This window comes from Phyllobates terribilis, unplaced genomic scaffold (assembly GCF_046119375.1).
Source record: "Phyllobates terribilis strain yellow unplaced genomic scaffold, ASM4611937v1 Scaffold_7__3_contigs__length_470593459, whole genome shotgun sequence".
In the NCBI taxonomy this organism is placed as follows: Eukaryota; Metazoa; Chordata; class Amphibia; order Anura; family Dendrobatidae; genus Phyllobates; species Phyllobates terribilis.
In genome coordinates, this window is record NW_027362767.1 from 253,083,486 (window position 1) to 253,101,117 (window position 17,632).

General features: G+C 41.1%; 1 protein-coding gene across 15 annotated transcripts in view; it reads right to left on the minus strand.

Moving 5' to 3' along the window:
* Window positions 1-17,632, minus strand: part of RALGPS1 (Ral GEF with PH domain and SH3 binding motif 1) — a 540,676-nt gene that overhangs the window by 482,958 nt on the left and 40,086 nt on the right. For 2 of the 15 annotated variants that reach the window (XM_073640268.1, XM_073640263.1), the window contains exon 2: window positions 6,456-6,598. The exons of the other annotated variants lie outside the window; for them this stretch is intronic. The gene's annotated coding sequence lies outside the window, so the exon portion shown is untranslated. The remainder of the gene's footprint in view (window positions 1-6,455; window positions 6,599-17,632) is intronic. 15 annotated transcript variants of the gene reach the window in all.

Sequence of the window (17,632 nt, forward strand, 5' to 3'; positions counted from 1 at the left end):
GCTGGAGTGACAAATAAATGCAGCTGCAAAGAAAATGAAGCTTGCATGCATTGACCACCTTCTATCTGAAAATCCAAAACCCTGCATGTGTGCACTGCTATAACCTGCTAAACACTAAAACGGCAGCAAAATGCAATGCATTGTGTATACAGAAATTCCATAAACTCAGTAAGGAAATTCTGGTATTGTCTCTGGTTGAACACTGGATAAAATAATTTCTTCCCTGTGAGAGTCGTGACAATGGCTGTGGTAATCTCTAATGATTGTCTCTTGTAGGATTAATGTGAACATAACTAAACTCCACTGAACATGTAAGGCTCACTAGAGATGAGATCATGCAGCCAACAGATTATCACTGTTTAGGCTAAATAAAAGGAGATAATCCTCATTTTTAATCCAGATTTCTCTAGTGGCGGATGGACAGCAGCTATGCTCTCCCAGGTGTGAGCGCTTAACTAGCTAAGAGGGAGGCTGTAAAATCCGTGTGCAGATGACCACCAACAAAGGAGATAAATCAGGGTCACACGGGGTATCATCATGGCTGAGATTACATGTAACCATGGAGAAGTATTAACTAATGAAAATTTTGAGCTTCTGCAGCATTATCAGTAACCACATGTTTAATATTTGTAGTTCTCTAATGGTTGAAAAACCTGTACACTTTTATCCATAATTAGGCTAGGGCTACACAGCAATGTTGGGCACGACACTGGTTTCACAGCCAAAGCTCACTATGTGCCGCTGCTGCATCACAACGCAATGCAGGTGTATTGGGTGGCATTTTGACCGTAAGAGGACTGCGAAAAGCAAGCCACAGAAAATCCAACAAGTTCTGAATTTTTGTGACTTGCTTGTCAAGGTTTATCTGTATTAAACTGCGATGTAACAGAAGCATAAAAAGATTTTTGGCCACATTATCTGTGTGACAGCCAGAAGAGCTGTCCAGCCGTAGGCAACAGTTTGTGCCAAAATGTTACAGTGTATGGGTAATTTGGATCCATAACTGCGATTAAAAAGGATATGTCTCTGAGATTTGTTTGTGGACACATGGTCCGCAAAAAACACAGACATGTGATTAGCACCTGTGAGGGATCGGCTCTGTGGTAGACGCTGGTTCACACACAGGATTCAGTTAGTTGGTTCAAAACAAACAGGCGGTTTATTAAAAATTCATAAACCGTCAGTGTTAACAAAATCAAATAGCCTCTTCCTGGTGCAAAAAGGTAGAACAGCACAAAAATGGAACAAAACAACCAGTCCATGTATCGCACAGGCTCAGGTGTTTAAATATCAGTCCTTTTCTCTCAAGACTCCTGCAGATCTGAGCAGCACCTGCAATGCCTCCTCACCTTGCAAAGACACAGACCAAGTCAGACAGCACCAGATGCCTTAAATCAGCCATTCCAAGACCTGGACTGGAGGTAAGTGAGCAACTGATCACACCAAGCTCTTTCAGCTGCTCGTAACACCCAGACCCATAATTCGGGCCCATTAAACACCTCTCAGCACTGTGGGTGCTGGAGCCTGCATCACCGAGGCTTGGCACCCTGGGAACACATACCTCCCCATCCACGACCTGTCAAGCTGCCACCTTACCCACCATAGACTTTAAAAAGTATGTATTTTATCAGTGAAAATCACAGCTACAAAGTATATGTAATTCACTGACATCTGAATGAGGCCTTATAGGAGCTTCTTGGAGCAGAACGGCTTTTAATTCAGATTGCTATATCCTTAATAATGGTGACATTTCAGCAAAACACACCATCTTTTTCCATGCATATAAAAAACAGCTTATTCTGTTGAAACAACGCACTTTATTATGGCTGTAACTATGTAAATGAACAGTAATTGTAAGCAAGAGCCTGTAATGCAGTGATCTCCTGAAGTTTACAACTTATTGCGAAGGTATGCTCACTTTATTCATACATCAGTGACTTTTCTTTTGCAACATGGATGGTATCTGTATTCTCTCCATATTCTTTGCGGATCTATGAATTTGATGTGCAAATTGTAGGATTTATCTGTGGGATTTTTTTTTTTTTCTTGTTGCTCATAGCAAAAAAAAAACCATGAGATTACCCAAAAACTATAATGTGTCCACGTGGTATTTGCTAAACAAAAAAAAAAATCAGAAAGCACAAGTACAACAAAGACTGACATGTGAATGAGGTCTTAGACACCTCCACAATATATTAAGCATAGGAATACAATTTTTCCTTCTGATGGATTCCTAAAGAAGAAAATTGGAGGCGTACAGAGGTACATCATGACCCTATATTATCCTATGGGCTCCATATTACGGTATGTCTGTGTACAGCTCAAATGTTGTACTTATCTGTAATACTCTCGTACCCCTCCAATCTATCCTAAACTCTGCTACCCGACTAATTGACCTGTCCCCCCGCTATTCCCCGGCCTCTCCCCTCTGTCAATCCCTTCACTGGCTCCCCATTGCCCAGAGACTCCAGTTCAAAACCCTAACCATGGCCTACAAAGCCATCCACAACCTGTCTCCTCCATACATCTGTGACCTAGTCTCCCGGTACTTACCTGCACGCAACCTCCGATCCTCACAAGATCACCTTCTCTACTCCCCTCTTATCTCCTCTTCCCACAATCAGATACAAGATTTCTCCCGTGCATCCCCCCTAATCTAGAACTCTCTACCCCAACATATCAGACTCTCGCCTTCCATGGAAACCTTCAAAAGGAACGTGAAGACTCACCTCTTCCGACAAGCCTACAACCTGCAGTAACCCTCGCTCCACCATACCACAGCACGACCAGCTGTACCCTCACCTACTGTATCCCCACCCATCCCCTGTAGATTGTGAGCCCTCGCGGGCAGGGTCCTCGCTCCTCCTGTCGCTGAATTGTATTGTTCAAGATTATTGTAAAGCTATGTGCACACAATGCAGATTTGGTGCGTTTTTTGTGCGTTTTTTTTCTGTGCGGAAATGCAGCAGAAACGCATTACACATCTTATCCCATGACATTTTGCAAGTTCTGTACACATTGTCAGGATTTTTTCTGCACAGATTTTAGGTGTGGAAAAAAACGCAGCATGACCATTTCTTGTGCGTTTCCGCATGCGGATTTGCCTGTACAATTTTTATGCAAGTAAAAACGCTTAAAAAATGCATGGAAAATCTGCATGCGTTTTTTTCTGCCAAGGACATGCAGAAATGCTCCGGAAAATTTCTGCTTCATTTCTGCATCGTGGGCACTTAGCCTAATTGTTTTTGCTACGTATAGCCCTTTTTCACATTTAAAGCGCCATGGAATAAATGGTGCTATATAATGATAAATAATAATAATACCCCGGTACTTAGGATAAATATTCTATTAAGCTACTTGGTAGCTGCCTATTGTAACAATACATCAATGGTGAGGTAAAGCAAAGTAAAGACTTGGTATTATTGATTATATGGATTCCTATGACTGATCACAGTTGTTGGTAGCACAGAAAGCACCCTGGGAGTTCGATTTGGCCCTATACCGCAATATTATGGATGCGTTCTTTGCATAAAACAGGACAGGGCCGTGAACTTATTTCCTGCATCTTTTGGAGTATTGGATTTTGTTTTTGGTTCTCAAATAGTGCTAAAAATCTGATGAGTCAACCAAGACAGAGAAAGCGATGGAGTTTACTGTATTTTGTGCGTCCATCATTACATATTTGATTTTGGAAGGAATTATCCATTAATTCCAACACATAATCTGGCCACTCACAAGCTGTAAATCTGATGTTCCACTAAATCAAATCAATCCGTTTATTGTGGATGATCTCCCCTGTCAGCGCCGGGTCACCAGAATTTCAATGAGTCATGCCAACATGTTATTAGCATCCATCTATATTTATACCGCGCTGGGTGTGCTGAGCATCATTGACTCATGAAACAGAGCGGGTAATTAGACGACGAGGTTTTGACTATGGGTTATTAGACCAATTAGTCATCGTTTAGAAGAGAGGTAAAAGCTGGTTTGCAAAGTCCACAAGATGTCATTGAAGATTTGGAAGGGAATATTTCTGTAAATACAACATATTTATGATGGCTCGAGAGGAAAGGGACAGTAAAGCGTCAAGGTTAGCGATTTCTTACAGAAAGAAATAGTCTATGTATAAAGATGAAAGGCATACACACAGTAATAGGAGCTATATACCAGTTCTGTACAACTTGGAGATTTACAAAGACATAATAGGGCCTCTGTGCACGAGCTGTGACTGTCAGCAGGGACGCACTAATGACATGATAACTCATGTGTAGTGACACAAATATAAGTAATATAAACTTGTAACCGTCAGCGCCCTGGGAATCGTGGACATTTTTGTGTAACTTGCCAGACGAGTCCCATTCTTCACATACCACACAGCGATACAACAACCAAACGATAACCTCCTAAGGAAAATCTCACCTGTACACAAGGTCGAAACCTATGTATTACATCTACTTATACAACACTGACGTATGTTCCATATTCACACTAGCCTCTGCCCTGGTAAGAGCTTATGGCATACCTTGTATATGTACTACTGAACAATGACATCACTAGAATGACATTAAAAGTGGTTGTCCACCTCTGTTTTTCTTTCACGTTATCAGTGTTTTGTGCTTTTTTTTTTGGGCCATATTAAACTTTCCATGTGCACCGGTTTTAAATTCTATATGTGTTCGTCTGTTTGTATTTTACATTCACCAATGTTTTTGGGGGTTTTGTCCTGATGATTGTGGAGTAAAAATGGCCTGGCAAATGATTCTCCATATCAGTACAATTTCAGTGATACCATACTGATAGTTTTTGCATTTTTTTTTATTTTATTATTTAAGAGTTGACAAAAAATGGAATTTTGTAAAAAAAATAAAAAATAAAAAAATAAAAAATAAAAAATGGCTTGTGTTGCTACTTTCCAAAGCTTGTAATATTTTTATGTAGATGGAGCTGTGTAGTAGTTTTCTTTTTGCACGGTGAGCTGTAGCTTTTGTTGAGACCAATTTGTGTTATACTCAGTGTTTTGATTGCTTTTAATCTGACTTTTTTTAAGGAGGTATGGTGACCGAAAAATGTAATCCTGCCGTTTCAATTAATTTCTCCTTTACAGCGTTTACCATATGTGTTATTCATAGAATAGGGTAGATCTTGCTGATCATTGGGGTCCAACCACTGGCATCTAGAGAACGGGGCTCCACAGAGCCCAGTCTTGAATGGATCAAATGCTCAATCTACTCTATATTAATTTTCAATGGGACAGCCTGAAGAAGAAGAGTACATGGCTCCGCTTAAGTGCTGGCCTCCGTGACCGTGACAGCATGTGCACATCTGCTCAATTCAAGATGGGGATTCAAAGCCCTGTTCTTGGGAACACTGAGGGCCCCAATAGCCAGACCCCAAGAAGTAGCAAGCTATGGATAGGAGAAGCCTGATAAGAGTCTACAAGTTGCTGACCATATATGCCTTAGGATGGCAAAAAATTGCAAAGCCAATATTGTCACAACGACACAGATAGGACTAATGATGGTAAAATATTAACATAAGAGATGATAGAGGAATGAACACAATGAGGTAGTCTAGGTGAAATCAGTGTCTACAAACAATAATAAAATGTCACTTATTGACCATGTAAAGCAATTCTCTGGTGTTACTGTACAGACAGCAATAAGACCATCTACGGGATGAAAATTAAATATTTATAATGAACTTTGCGATAATATTTGACACAACTTGTATAAAGCCTAGCAGTAGCTGTAACAAAAGTTGGGTATATTTGGACAAACCCGGAGACTTAGAACTGCACAATAAGAGCATGCACAGATATATTACCTGGGTGCAGAAGTTGGATAATTATCCCACTTTAGCTCAACTTGCATCAATCACACAATAGAAGCGACACTTCGGGTATATGTGCGCAAGGAGACTTTTTGCAGAGTTTATGGAGGAAAACCTGTCTTTGTGCACATTGAGTTTTTCGAAGAGCTTTTGCAGCGGAAACTGCAGAAACTCTCCAAATTCTCAAAAACTTGAAGTTTCTCCTCGTAACAATCAGCAAAAAGCCTCCATATGCACATAGCCATTGAACAGAACCTACAAGTTTTTGAGGAGTTTTGAGTTTCTGAGGAGCATTTGGAGAGTTTCTGCTCCGTTTTTGCTCATCAAAACACTCACTGGAAAAATAAAAAAAATAAAAGAAATACAACTCGAAAAATGGCATAAAACATATAGAGAATAAGGCACAAATACTAACGGCATTAAAAAGGAGCAAATTACTCTTGAAACCTGGAGAAACAGCAATGATGAATCCAGGGCCTAAGTATTTATTCGCTTGGAAAGGACAAATCCACTGGGTGTTTCCAAAGTTTTGCAAAAATTGTGATCTGAAAGCATCAAGTGAATAAATCATTATCCAAAACTCATTAAATTGGTGTTTTCTAGTTTGAAAGTTATCCATTACTCACGGGTTAGGAGACAACTGTCCAATCGCTGGGGTCCAACCAAACCGAATGGAGCGGAGGTCGATCATGCACCCTACCGCTGCTTTAATTCTTAAAGGAAGGGCTGGATATTTCCAAGCGCAGTGCCTGGCTGATCTTTGGCACTGCTGTTAGAATGAATGGAGTGGCATGTTAGACCTAGGTGGGTCTTCAAAGCTGCAAGCAGCTTCTGTAACAGACACAAAAATGTTCTTGCACAGGGACCCTTTCCTATCTGTGCCCGACCCTGGGTGGGGGCTACGGCAGTCAGACCCCCAGTGATTGAAAAGTTATCCTTTATCTAGTAAATGGGGGATAACTTTTAAACTTGAGAACACCCCTTTAAAAAAAACAACAACCAGGGGAGTTACGTTTCTTGCATGTCAGTCCATTGCAAGACTCTCTGCAGCAATGAAAAGATCAATATTGTTTGTCAAGCAAAATATTAACTTGAAAAGTGATGCAGAGAAATTCTGAGGCTGGAATAACTGTGTACAAAGTAATAAAATACAGTTGTACAGCATAATAAAGACATTCTCTGCTGTTACAGTAAAGACCTAGCAGGAGGAAGTTCAAAGCTCATGTAATAAGCCATTCAGGAATGGAATTTCTAATAACGAACTGATCAAAAACAAAACTAGTGACAGAGGAGCCATATGAATGAAATACCGATCATAAACAATAAGCTGCCATCAGAATTGATCAGATGTGATCTGCAATATATCACAGGGACCAAGGCCTCAAGGTAAACAAAATAGCATTATAGTCAAGCACTCTATGTTCAACGTAAAGGCCAGTGAACAAGAAGACCTCGAAAAGACCTCATGAACCAATGCATACAAACACCTGTGCAGAAAGATTTCATGATTTCCAGACTAGTTTTCCAATTACAATCAGAAAATAAGCTAAAGGCTGGGTGCCCACGTAGCGTTTTTCAAGCGTTTATGCTGCGGAACTTCCGCAGTGTAAACGCTTGTGAAACGCTAGGTAATCCGCACCCCATGGTCCCCAAGGGGATTCCGCATGTTCTATGCACATGCTGCGGATTTTTCCGCAGCGTTTATGCTGCGTACAAAAATCCGCAGCATGTCATTTAATTTTGCGGAAGCGCAGCGGAATGGCCGCCATTGACTTGCATTGAGACGCATAGAATGCGAATCTGTACATTTGACAAGCGGATTCTATGCGTCTCTATGTGCGGATGGTACCCAGTTCTGGAGGAGAGAAGACTCTCATCCTGACCTGGGTACCATTGTACCTGTGAAAAAAAGAATAAAATAAAAAATAAAGTTTATACTCACCTTTCCGAAGGCTTCTCTGCATGCCGGCATCGCTGAAGGACCTTCGGTGACGTCACAGTCATGTGACCGCAGGCCCTTCACCGCTCTGTCTCGCGATATGCCGGCAGCCAGGAACAAGCCAGGAAGCAGCGCTGCAGCCACGCCGGGGCATCGGGGGTGAGTATAGCTTTATTTTATTTTTACGGTTCACACTGTATAAATCCATGCTGTTTGCATAGATTTATATAGTGTGACCTAGTTGTCAAGCACTTTCCAGGTGATGCTAAAATCGCCTGGAAAGCGCTTGTCAATCTGCATGCGGAAACGCATGTGAATCCGCATGTATTCTGCAGGAAAAACGCATGTACAATGTGCATGCGTTTTTTCTGCCAGGGAGATGCAGAAACGCTGCAGAAATTTTCTGCTTCATTTCTGCATCGTGGGCATATAGCCTAAATACTACTTTGAGAAATGCAGCCATTGTCATAGAAATTCATGGGTAGCACTGACTATCTCTGGCAGAAAACCCTGCTTAAACCCTTCAGCAATTTTCATTTTTTTTCCTTCCTTTCTTCCAAGAGCCATAACTTTTTTTATTTTTCCGTCAATATAGCCGTATGAAGGCTTGTTTTTTGCGAGTTGTACTTTTGAATGACACCATTCATTCTACCAAATGGTGTAATGGAAAAGGGGAAAAAATGCAATTTAACAATAGTTTTTTGGTTTTTTTATTTACCATGTTCACTATATGGTAAAGCTGAACTGGTTGACTCTCCAGGTCAGTACAAGTACGCAAACACCAAATATGTATAGTTTTTGGTTTTTTTTTATTTAAGTGGTGAAAAAAAAATTGGATATCTGTAAAAAGAAATTTTGCTATTGTTGACATTTTCCGAGACACGTAATGTTTTAATTTTTCGGCATATGGAGATGTGTGAGGGCTCATTGTTTGCACCCTGAGCTGACATTTTTACTGATAACATTTTGGGGTAGATACAATGTTTTGATTCCCTTTTTTTGCAAAGTTGCAGCAACCATAATAATGGCGTTTTGATTTTTTTCTTTCACGCCATTTACTGATAGGATTAATACGTATAGAGAGAATCATGATTTCCTATAAATGACGGCCACAGGCTAGCTTTCACAGGAGTATCGTAATGACAGGCACGGGGTTTTCAGCAGACTCCCGGCTGTCATGGCAACCCATCGGCACCACGCAATTACGTCACTGCCGGGACGATGGGAGCGTGGAGCAACGTGCCCCCCTGCCGGCGCGTGTTAAATGAAGCTGTCAGATTGACAGCAGCATTTAACAGGTTAATAGCTGGGGGCGGAGCTCCACTCCATCCGCGGCTGTTAATGGCACATAATGGCTGATTAAATCAGCTATCGTGTGTGGGAAAAGATGTGGGCTCGGCTTGCAAGGTTCAGGTCCCCCCTGTGGATCGCCACAGGTCAATACAGCAGCTACTATGGAACTTTTTGTCTCCGGTTCCTGTTAGAATTACAAATAACATGTAAAGTCTGTCTCAGGATAGACAAAGATGGCATAACACTGCCTCTTCATTTTCGCAATTAGAAGTGGATCAAGAGTCAAACCACTGCTGATCGGATATTGATGGCATGTAAAGCACTTTGGAATTAATGGCGCTATATAAGCAAGTAAAATGAATATATAAATATTCTAGTGATACCCTACCAGTCAAATCCCTCTGCTTCACTAACTCGTTGGGATAGTAAAATGACAGAAGAACGTACTGTGACAACATATAAATATTGATGTGTGTGAAGGATGCCATTTGACTGGTTTATTTCAATTGTTTTTTTTTACTATTTATTTTTAAAGCACCATTAGTTCCATAGTTTAGCATTGATGCTAGAAGTCGACCAACCCTCTTCGTACACAGCACTTACCGTAAAACCTGCCAACTCTGGAAGTTGTCTCTGTATCAAACCAAACATGGAAGTGAAGTTTGAGACCAGAGCTGAAGACAGGACATAGGTACAGTTTAGATAATGAAAGTATGTCGGGACATTGTGTATATGAAAATTTTAGGCAAAGATTCTACAACTTTATAATATACTGTATGTTCCCCATGCTCACAATTTTCAGGAACTCTGCTTGATGTGACAAACAAACATTCATATTTACATCCAGTGACAGGTGCAGTGCTAAATATTTGTCACAGATGAAAATTTCCTACACTTATGAATCCTTTGAGAACTGAACTGTTCGTACTCCAGAAAGATACGCTATAGACAACACGTGTCAAACTGTGGCCCGTGGGCAAAATCTGGCCTGCAGGGTTATTTTATTTGGCCCGCGACACCAGAACCACCACCATGGAGGACTATGTGGTACCCATTATTCTGTATGGAGGACTATGTGGTGCCCATTATACTGTATGGAGGACTATGTGGGGCCCATTATTCTGTGTGGAGGACTATGTGGGGCCACATTATTCTGTATGGAGGACTATGTGGGGCCACATTATTCTGTATGGAGGACTATGTGGGGCCACATTATTCTGTATGGAGGACTATGTGGGGCCACATTATTCTGTATGGAGGACTATGTGGGGCCACATTATTCTGTATGGAGGACTATGTGGGGCCCATTATTCTGCATGGGGGACTATGTGGGGCCCATTATTCTGCATGGGGGACTATGTGGGGCCCATTATTCTGCACGGAGGACTATGTGGGGCCCATTATTCTGCACGGAGGACTATGTGGGGCCCATTATTCTGTATGGAGGACTATATGGGGCCCATTATTCGATATGGCAGACTTTGTGGGGAGCATTATACTGTATATTGGTTGGCCCGCGACTTTGTCCAAATTTTCACTTTGTCCCTCTGTGTGTTTGAGTTTGACATCCCTGCTATACACAGACTGACACATTGTAATAAACTATTAGGAAACCAGACTTGTTTTGCTGTTAAAGTATCTGCATGACTATTGTTAATATAGATGTATAGTACAAGTCTAACAAAGTTTGTCTTTTTTTCATGTCCTCCTGCCCCTGTGTGCATCCAGCTTCACAGAGTTTAATGTGCAGTCCTAAGCACTGTGCTTCTCCTTAGTGCAGCAGATCTCAACATGGACAATTTTTATTTATATGGATTAGTTGACAATTGATAGTAATGAATATGGATCACTACATTCAAAACTATTTACAAACTCCCCATTTCATTGGTGTTTCATAAGGATCTTCTGAGCATGATCATGCTTTCCCCTACATGCGTAGCAGAGCTGAACATAGAATGGCTGAGCTGTGCTACAGCCCGGCTGTCAGTGCAATGAGGATGCTTTGAGAGGGTCTGGGGATATTTAATTAAAATGGGTCATAGGTGCATCTCTTTTTCATGAATTAGACAGGGTAATTAGTCACAAATGCAGGCGGGATTTGTGGCAAAACTGGGCTGTGCTCCAACCCACTGTCAGATGTTTTATTAGTCGGGCATTCTATGCTCGACCAACAGCATTAAAACTATGGAGGACAGATCTCGTAGCTATAGAGGGTAGAGAGGGAGCTATGGGGTAATCATTAGGCGGTGATAACTGCAAATCAGTGCAGATTTATAAATAGTTTGTACTGGCACATGATTAGAAAACGAAGAGCATATTATGATTTTGGGAATAACCCTTTAATGAATTTAGAGGATAGTTTAGACTGGATACTATAGTAGAAATCGTGAGAAGCCTTGTAACAAGAATGCTCCTATTTACTTACAGCAAACAGGTGATAATTTGTAACAAGCTATGTTGTAAGAAAAACAGCATGAGAGTAGATGATGGTCAGGTACTGGATTTGGTTTTCAGGAGGAAGCTGAATGGTACAATCCTGACTTCTTGCTGCCTGCTGTGCTACTGTTGGGAGCCTGGTATAAGCAAAGAGTGCTGGGCTCTGTGTCTCCTGAGATCGACTAACAGCAGGTCAATGAACAAGCAGCATGAGGAGCACTTCCCCTCGGCTGCACAGCCAACATCCTATATTCAGTATCACAGCAAGACAATTATTATATTTCTTTTTATACTTACTATTATTTTCAAATCTATATTGTAAATTATCCGTCTGCTTTAGAGGTTCTCTTTCTCATTGATGTCTTTTTCATTACTTTGACATGACGTTCCAATTACAAAAAAAAAATGCTGTTTATCTCCCTCCCCACCCCAAAAAAGCAAGCCATAAATTTGTCTCCCATTGTGTTGCAAATTCTATTCTCAACAGCAGAGATGGTAGTTTTTCCAAATACTCCCACATGCTTTCATCTTAGCCGTGAGCGGATTCCCAGTTGTCAAGGAAACGGTAACAATATATTTCTAGGATGCAGCGATTCTCGTTGTCTTTCACTCGCTTCCTCTGCATAGCTCGAGGAGAGGACAGAGACTGTAAACACAAATCAGACGCTTGGGACAGCGCTATAAATTATGGATCAGTATTGAACAAATTTTTTGGGGAAAAAAAAAACAACAAAACTGTGGTATAAATTTAAAAAAAATTAAAGTCACATGGCTTACATGACAGAATGTGGAGCATGGATGGGACAAGTGAGACACTTTAGTTTTTAATTAGATTTAGTCTAAATTTTTCAGAATCTTAAACAAATTGGGGCAACCTGATAATGTACTGTGTTGGCGAAGCAAAAAGTAATCCTCTATGCTGTCAGGTTCACACGGAGATTCACCGGCGGTAAAGTAAAATCAAAGCCTTACGATATCAGAAGACGCCAATTATAAAGATATTTGCATAAATGCGCAGATTGTTAGAAAGCACGTATTGCCAAACGGACATGAAATCCAACTCTTCATTTTTCTAAACTGAGCTGATTTTTGACACCAAAAAGAAAAAGAGAACTTTATGAAAAAGTAAAAAGTTTCAGATGGCAATAGACACAAGTCTAAAAGGTGCTGTTAGGTAAACCAGTCAGGGGAAGCAATTGGTGACATTTCCAATAACCTTGTATCCATGGGATTACGATGGTGACAGGTTCTCTGGTATTCGATCTATCAAATGCCCATATATCACATATATACTGATCATAGTGAAATCCCGCTTACATGCCAAGGCTATAGTGGCATCAAACTCCTCAATGAGTCCCTATATTTAGGTCCGTGCATTGGGAATACCACCATGATGCGTAAAAGCCAATAAAAAGATGCCGAACAATTAAGTAAATTCATGTAAATATTTTTACCACAAAGTATATGTTTTTGGATCCATAACATGTCAGATGGACTTTTCCTGTATATGGATTTCGGTATAAAATAGGCACTCTCGCATTTTAGACACCTTAAAAAGTTGGGGCCTAATAATGATCAAACTGCAACTACCGTAATTTCCTTAGAAATAACTAGAAAAACTGACAAGCAGATTTTTATTTTAATAACTTGTCAGGACAGAAGAAGATGACCCGGGGACTCAATTACTAGTGGTTTGGGTTGTTCCATGTTAGAAGTGTCCCATTACTTATCTGAAGGAAAAGACAATTCACAGTTTTGGGCTGCAATTACCGAAATGATGATCCTTGAACCAATTTATAAAGAAGCGTTTTTTTTTTCCACAATGCATTGCCACACCGGAGTGGCGTCTTTCTCAAGTATAAAAATCAACTGACCATCATTTCGGTTAGCGCAGCCCAAAACCATGAATTTTTTCCTTCAATCATTCTGGTGGAGTTCATCCCCAAGCCACGGGGAAGCAGCTACAGTTATTGAGATCCTAGGAGTTGTACCTACACAACTCGCTCAGGTGAGCAGATTACCTAGTTTTAATATATCTTTTTATAAAGGCATCACCCTATGGTCTGGTGCATTCTGTTTTCCTACAGTGTTTATCCATTACTAATCTGAACAGCTATTATTTATGTTGGATACATTCAGCAAGTGTTTTTTTTCCTTCAAGTGACACAGTAAGCTTACATAATTAGGATCAATAGGTCATTAGCATAATTCACTAAAAGGTGAGTCCTCCAGACAGGCACTTTTTGCGGGGGCGCTAAGTATAATGGGCTTTTAACGGGGTTGTGCCACCATAAAGAATACAGTTAACCAACCAGAAAAGGTGGAAATGGATAGTTTTGTAATTTATAGTGATTCAAAATTATGCTTCATTCAAAATAAACCAAGCTTTTATTTTTTGAATTCTGCTCTCTGGCGCCCCCTGGCGTTATTCCATTATGTCCTAGTAGTGGGTGATCAGCTGGTCGAATTTGCGCAGTTCCTGTCATAAGAGTCTCCCCAACTCCCCAGACACAGCGTGCACAAAGTATCCTCTGTCACAAGTCTGACAGCCTGCTATAAGCACAGTGTCTGTGATTCCATTTATTTCCACCTTTTCTGGTTGGTTAACTGTATTCTTTATGGTGGCACAACCCCTTTAGGTATAATTTGCACGCAGGCCATAAAATGCCTGAAAACCATCTAAAATGATAAGTAAGAAACATCCAAATGGAGAGGGCCTCAGCCAAAATTAGAATGGAGACCCCAATATTATTTGTAAATGTACAACAATGAGCAGAACTAAATGAACTAATGATCGAGCATATACACCGCCGCTAGAATTGGCAGGGACAGCAGAGAACAGTGCCTGAGTGCAAAAATACTATGATCAAGTAGATTGATAGTGTATTTTGGAGCAAGGACCTGCAGAAAATAAATCAGCACTTCCGCAAGTAGAAACATGGCCAAAGGGCCTAAGAACAGCCCTCTTATAATACCTCTTTAGCATCTTCTCCTACATACTGACAGTCGCCTGACAACATCAGCAATGAAGAAGGTGATTGGTCATAGCCCTCAGTCAGACTGTGAACGTAAACACAAATGTTTCTACCCACTGACATAACGCAAAGCTCTTGGAAAAGTAGATTAAAAATACACACACAAAAAAAAAAGAAATGGGAGACACAAAAGCAAAGAACCAGGTTTCAAAATGCTTATAGGCTAAGGTAGGAACAAATTTCAGTCTGTAGTCTCTTAAAACATTTCTCTATATGCACATTTCGTTGTAAAAAAAACCCCATAAAACTGTGCTTTACTTACCCCTTCCAAATTCCAGAACAGTGTGTCTGTTGCTGTCCCAGTCTCTGTTATTTAGCTGCAGCGGTGACGTCATGTCAACATTGCTGCAGACAATCACAGAGATGAACTCGCTCCCACTGCCAACATCACCGCTGCAGCCAAACAATGGAGATCAGGAGAGCAGTGGAGACATTGCGCTGGACCAAGAGAGCGTAAATATAAAGCACAAAGTTTGTCTTTTTACAACTAATTGTGCATATGCAGAAAAGTTTTCTGAAAGAGTACAACCCTTTTAAAAAGGAGAAAAGGTGTCAACAGTGCAGTTATAAGACCTGATATAAACATTTAAAAAAGATCTTTCTGAACTCTTTGTCACTATAAGTTCCACTACATTTAGTCCCTCTCCAACATGAAATGGCTGATAGCAGATAGCAATAGAGTGCATTCAACTGCACAAGCAATAAAGATTATTGTTAGGGTCAGTGAGTATCCCTTTAAGTGCAGTTACACTTTGGTTGGAGGAATACACAGAGTACAGAATCTTATTTACGACTCCTTGGCAACCAGCAGCGGTCACTGACTAACACAAGCCAGACGTCGCCAGCTCTCGTCACTCTATCCAATAGAAACAAGATCCTATTTAGCTTACTGGTTATTTCAGCAGTATATAATATAGGGGATAAAGTTCCCAGTCCAGAGAAGAGGTCATTTTATCACTTTGAAGTTCATGTGGCAAGTGTAAGGCGAATCTTGAAATAATGCCAAGTGGCACTGGAAGAAAAAGAAAATCTCTGTCCAGTGTAACATAAAGGATACACAGAAATATACTGAATGCTGCATGTTAAAACTAATAAGTCTAATAAGGAGTCCAATGTTTGCTAGTTATTTGGTAAAGCTAGTGGAGTACAACTATGGCCCCGGTTACAGCTCCCACATGGGATGTCACCCTAAGGGGTTTCCACTATGGAAAATCACCACTTGGTAGAAGTGTCACTTCATAAGCTGATCCCAAAGTGTCACTCGCCTGTGACTCCCACCAATCATCTTTAAATCGGTAGTAAGTCGCGGCATCAAGTTTTCAATTTTCTTACGAAGTCACAGCAAGGCAAATTAAGAGTTACACAATTGTTATTCGGTGGGTGATGCTCTTTGTAGCTGCTCTCCACTATGGTCAAAAGATGTATATCCTAAAGAGAGAACAAGTTACTGACTCAGTTTCCTAAACTGGACATCCCTTTTAAATATCCGAGGTATATTTACATGCAACTGACATTTCTGCAACTGACAAAAAAAACTATTCTGGTTGCAAAGGCATAAATTTGATAATTCTGCAACAAATCTATGAATACACCCTAAAAGGCAAATAGCAATATAAGAAGTGTTGAGTAATGTTGCATTACTAGACGGTTTTGGTTGTCTAGGAAAGTTGTATGCCAAATCCCTGTGGGAGTTGTGAGGTACTTAACGTCCCCAGATACATAGAAATGATTGGATAGGATCTGTAAGAACATGACAAAAACTAGCAACTCAAGGATATATATTTGGATATATATGTATATTTTTGGGTTTAATGTCACCACCATTTTCAGGTTAAGTAAAGAGGGCCAGTGAGGCAGTGGTTTATTATGTCTACACAAACAATGCATCTTCACAAGCTCTGCTGTGCCTTCAGCATTTACCCTTCACGCTCTGGATCCGCAGTGTATAAAGCAAAGCTGTGAGGCCATTGCTGTCAGGAAGCCAGTTGGAAAAACTAAGCTGTCCCGTTGAATAGAAAGCTGGTTTCTTGGCAGTCTGGCTAAATCCAATATTAACTTTTTGTTAGGGAGCATAACATTTCTAGAAAGCCACATGCAAAGAGTCTGGCTTCTTACAGTACAAAACTGCAAACAGTATACAAAAAATACACTGCTCAAAAAAATAAAGGGAACACTCAAATAACACATCCTAGATCTGAATGAATGAAATATTCTCATTGAATACTTTGTGCTGTTCAAAGTTGAATGTGCTGACAACAAAAATCACACACAAATCATCAATGGAAATCACATTTATTAACCAATGTAGGCCTGGATTTGGAGTCACCCCCAAAATTAAAGTGGAAAACACACTACAGGCTGATCCAACTTTGATGCAATGTCCTTAAAACAAGTAAAAATGAGGCTCAGTATTGTGTGTGGCCTCCACGTGACTGTATGACCTCCCTACAATGCCTGGGCATGCTCCTGATGAGGTTGCAGATGGTCTCCTGTGGGATCTCCTCCAGGATGGCACATCAATGCGATCTGTGGCAAGAAGGTTTGCTGTGTCTGTCAGCATAGTGTCCAGAGGCGCTACCAGGAGACAGGCCATTACACCAGGAGACGTGGAGGGGGCCGTAGGAGGGCAACAACCCAGCAGCAGGACCGCTACCTCCGTCTTTGTGCAAGGAAGAACAGGAGGAGCACTGCCAGAGCCCTGCAAAATTACCTCCAGCACGCCACAAATGTGCATGTGTCTGCACAAACGGTTAGAAACTGACTCCATAAGGGTGGTATGAGGGCCGACGTCCACAGATGGGGGTTGTGCTCACAGCCCAAAACCGTGCAGGACGCTAGGCATTTGCCACAGAACACCAGGATTGGCAAAGTCGCCACTGGCGCCCTGTGCTCTTCACAGATGAAAGCAGGTTCACATTGAGCACATGTGACAGATGTGACAGAGTCTGGAGACACCGTGGAGAGCGATCTGCTGCCTGCAAAATCCTTCAGCATGACCGGTTTGGCAGTGGGTCAGTAATGGTGTGGGGTGGCATTTCTTTGGAGGGCCGCACAGCCCTCCATGTGCTCGCCAGAGGTAGCCTGACTGCCATTAGGTACC